General features: G+C 47.4%; 1 pseudogene across 3 annotated transcripts; it reads left to right on the plus strand.

The window, feature by feature from the left end:
• The first annotated feature begins 1,817 nt into the window (after positions 1-1,817).
• Positions 1,818-3,679, plus strand: LOC113475844 (uncharacterized; annotated as a pseudogene). Of its 3 annotated transcripts, none has more exons than NR_159485.1 (4): positions 1,818-2,581; positions 2,797-2,904; positions 3,006-3,239; positions 3,324-3,679. The product of NR_159485.1 is annotated as an uncharacterized protein, transcript variant 1 (transcript). The 3 variants fall into 3 exon arrangements; NR_159486.1 differs by having other exon boundaries at positions 1,825-2,581; positions 2,713-2,904; NR_159487.1 differs by having other exon boundaries at positions 1,872-2,712; positions 3,006-3,087; positions 3,324-3,614.
• Positions 3,680-4,137: the final 458 nt, after the last annotated feature.

Here is a 4,137-nt window from a genome sequence, read left to right on the forward strand (position 1 = left end):
TTGGGGCGCGCCTGGGCGTGGATCGGGTGCACGGCGTCGCGGTGCAGGGCGCTACTCGCGGTCGCGGTAGGGAGAGAGGAGGTGGCCAGAAGAGAGAGACAGAGAGAGGGGAGAGAGCAGGGAAGAGAGGAGAGAGAGAGACGGGTGGGAGATGGTCAGGGGGCGGCGGCAGCTGAAAGACCAGGGAGAGGGCACTCGCGTTAGATTTAGGGGCGACGACCGGTTTCATGGGCCCTGGTGGGCCGGCTAGGGTAGGTTAGGTTAGTTTTTTTTTTTCTTTTTTTAAATTTCTTTTCTACTTCCTTTGTAATTTCAAAATATAATTTTAAATAACCATAAAATTCGTAACAATTAACCTAAAACTATTTATAAATAAAATATTTATTTTTGGGACTAATAATTATATTATTAATTTACTAGGATTTTCATTTAACAAGAAATGTTTATTAAATATCCAAAAATCAATTATAAACAATCAAACATCATTCCAAAGGTAAATAAATAACAAGCACTTTAAGAAAATTGATTACCATAAATATCATTATTAACTAAATGTATTATTTTTATTTAATGATTTTTATAGTGTTACAGGCGGTGGCGGTGATGGTGGGAGCTGGGACACAGGAGGGCGAGCTGGTGGTGCTGGAGGGGGGTGCGGGGTTGGATCTGACTTGGTGCAGCCGGCAGGAGCAGGGGACGGCCGGTGGCGGGCGGATTTGGCGGCGGCGCTGCTTTGGAGCTCGGTCGCCGTGGGGGCGAGCGCGGGGGAGGAAGGAGCCATAGCTTGCTTGACGTCACAAACTTAGTTGATGCTCATGTGAAAGCGCTCAACCTAAATTAGGTGCCTAAGTTGGCATTAATGGAATGGATTATATATATCCAAGGAATACTCCAACTCTCTTGAGTGCGGTCTTGGTCAGAGAAGGCAAAAAGGGCATCACGTGCATTAACACATTCCCGGGCCTGTATGGCTGTGTATCCAATTGTAAATAACGAATCTGGCTTTCTATTAGTTAGGGTACATAATGGAACTCTCCTTTTTTCCCCTTTATCTTTTGTTGATGAAGTGTGCCTTTTTGAATAATATCCTACTGGATCTTATTCCTAGTTCACACACTGCACTGCACTTCGCTTGGACCTAGTGAATAGCTTCATTTCTTATGTTTCCTTTGTCGTATTATTATATAGAGAAGAAAAAGGAAATAAAACAAAAGGTACCATTTGCTTTATTGTATTTCCTTAGCATCCAAGCTTCCTTCTGAAACGGTAGCCGGCTGCCCTTTCTGTAGAGTGTTGTGCGCCGCAAGTTTGGGATGGAATGGAATTGGAAGGTGGGAGTGCCAGTAAAAAAAGCTTCCACCGGCAATCAGGTCAGGTCTCAATTGGGGCGTGTGCCTTCGCCTGATCGCACGCGTTCCGTGCCGGCGAAGGAGCCTGATTGATCCTGGCGTGGTTTGGTCGACGTCAACGATGGCAGCATCAGGTGAGATCACAGTGGTGTGTGATGCTAGTATGATACAAGCAGGAGTAGAGATGTTCTTTTTCAACTTTTAACCTCTGCACAAGTCATCATGCACTTAACTAATATCCTTTTATTACAAGTCAATCATCAGTCTGATAATAGCAAGCTAAGACATGCTACATGCATGTGTTTTGAGAGTTGCAGCTAAGAGAGAAAATAATGCAAGATGGGCTTTTTGCCAAGCTGGCCCCAAGGTCTCTATGGGAAGTGGCCCACGAAAGGCGAGGAAGGCCCGAGGAGCCTTCCGGTCGTGTCTTGGGTACTCACCCGGTCACCCCACTGGCTCGCATCGGCATCGGAATCGGCGTTGCCACTTCCACCGCTTCTGCTCCCCTTCGCCCTGCTTCATGTTCCGCGATTCCCTTCGCACACCCTCCCGCTGCCGCCGCTGTTCTCCTACCACCCGTCCTCCCGCGCTGGGTAGCGGTACTAATTTAGGATCTGATACACTTTCTGTGCGGAAGCGCGGTCCTGCTAAATCCGTGTGCCGGGGTTCCAGATTGCAGGAGCTTGCCTTGTAGCGTCGGGTTATGCTGGTTGCAGCGAGTGGCTAAGCAGAGATCCAGTCGCGGCGCGCTGCTTGCTTGCTTCCAACCCTGGGTGCTTGTGCTACTCTTTCAAGCTCGTGATCTCATCATGGGCAATGCAGCATGCTCGTTCTTACTAGTTACTAAGTTTATTTATCCATACAACCCATGTTATAAGTTGGGTCAGGAACTCAGGATACGGATACTGTTATGCAGCTGTGCAGGCAGGGCCACAGAACAAGTTTGTTTGTACACAGACTCAAGAAATGGAAAACAAATTCTTGTTATTTGGGAAAACAACTTCTTGTTATTTGCGTTTGCACACCATTTTGAGTTGATTTCATCCACTGAAGACTAAAGAGTGAAGTAATAAGGTCGTGTACACTTGATTTTCCCCTCCTCTGGTTGGTTGCACAGGACCATGATCTGGTCGTTGAGCCGAGGTCATTCACCGGTTCCACTCAGCCCAGCAGACCGGATGTAAGGCCATCGTCTTCATCGTCCAGCGATAATGCCAGGGCACATAATTCAGGTAAAGTATGTATGTTGTGGACATCCATCATTTTCTTCTGTCACAGTTGCTGCACTACCTGTGCTTTGCTGGGCACTTGATAATGTTGCCAGATTCCGAAGGCTTAACTTTGCCGGATCCTCTTTCTATAGGTAACCGTATGTGGATATGTTTCTGTATCCTTGGCACAGTCAGTATCCAGTGCCATTTATCAATACTGTCAATGTCTTCTTCAGGAGATACCTGGAAGAGCCTTGTCTTTGGCTGGGTAAACACAAATAATACTACGCTGAGCCTCCTCAGTTCAAATGCTGAAAGCGCCTTGGGTTTTCTTCACTGTTCTCGTATGTCTTATTCGAATCTCCATAATGTTCTAAAATTTTAATTATGTATGAGGAACTACGGGAGGGATACATCTTTGACCTGTATCCTTTCTGTGTTGCAGGTGGCGCGGTAGCATAATTCAGACATTCATGTACTGGGAGCTGAGGGATTAGTACGAGGCCATTTATGCTGTTTTGCTGCATGTAATTCTTAACCTCTGCATCTCTGCTGGCAAACGTACTGATTTACCCTGTTTGCTGTATCGTTTCAATCCCAAGCGATCCAATCTATCTTCTGCCCTGCTTTTTGTCCATCAACAACCAGCTAGAACTTGGTTGGCAATAAGAACTAAGAAGTAGGTTATTAGTTATAGCCACTATCGTCTGTCAGGTGTATTACTGCTTACCAGTGTCCCTTGGCATGCTTGTATGTTCTGCAGGCGTTGAAGCCGATGTATCATGCTGCTCCCGTGACATCCAGACGCCCCGTTCCTCCTTCCAGACGCCCATTTCTGGGATCCAAATATGGTGGCTCTGGTAGGGTGGTTTAAGATCATGTATCTGCTGCTGAATAGCTGAGCTGCCCGGGTTGTCTGCACAGAACTTAGCACAGCCGCTGTGTTCTTATGTAATGCTGCAGCAGTGCGCGGGATAAGTTTTCTGCAGAAAAATAGCATTCATTGTATTTGTCTGGAACGTATGATCCCAATTTGATAACTGTAGCTTCTGCTATTTGCTGTCATAATAAGCAGTCTGGAACGTATGCGTGGCAGGCCCTGCTGCCTGTACGCGTCTCTGCCTCTGTCTATCCTCGCGTTTCCTTCAATTCAAACAAGTGATGACAGATTTACGCCCTGGCTGTACCGGATCCCCGCGTCTCCATGGCCAGGCTCAGATGCCATGCGTCGCGACCTCCACAAGCTTCGTCTGATGCATGCATGCACACGTGGGACGCCGCCCCTGGTTTGCCGGTCGCCAAAATTTGCGGGGACGGAAAGAGAGACTGTTGGAGTAAAATTAGTAAATGAAAATGGTGTTTCTCCGTCAAATATAATTTTGGGAAGCTTTTACATATTTTCTTGGAGATACTCTGATACTGTTTTTATTTGACGGCGGCACAGTGTTTTCTGTTGCCCTCTTCCTCTCGCTGTGCCGCCGGCGCCAACGCCGTTCAGCCCATCCACTCCACCACTGCTCCCACCACACAGGGGTTGTACAAGGCATGTCGCGAGGGGTCAGCTCTGGCCGCCGCAC

This window comes from Zea mays, chromosome 8 (assembly GCF_902167145.1).
Source record: "Zea mays cultivar B73 chromosome 8, Zm-B73-REFERENCE-NAM-5.0, whole genome shotgun sequence".
NCBI lineage: Eukaryota > Viridiplantae > Streptophyta > Magnoliopsida > Poales > Poaceae > Zea > Zea mays.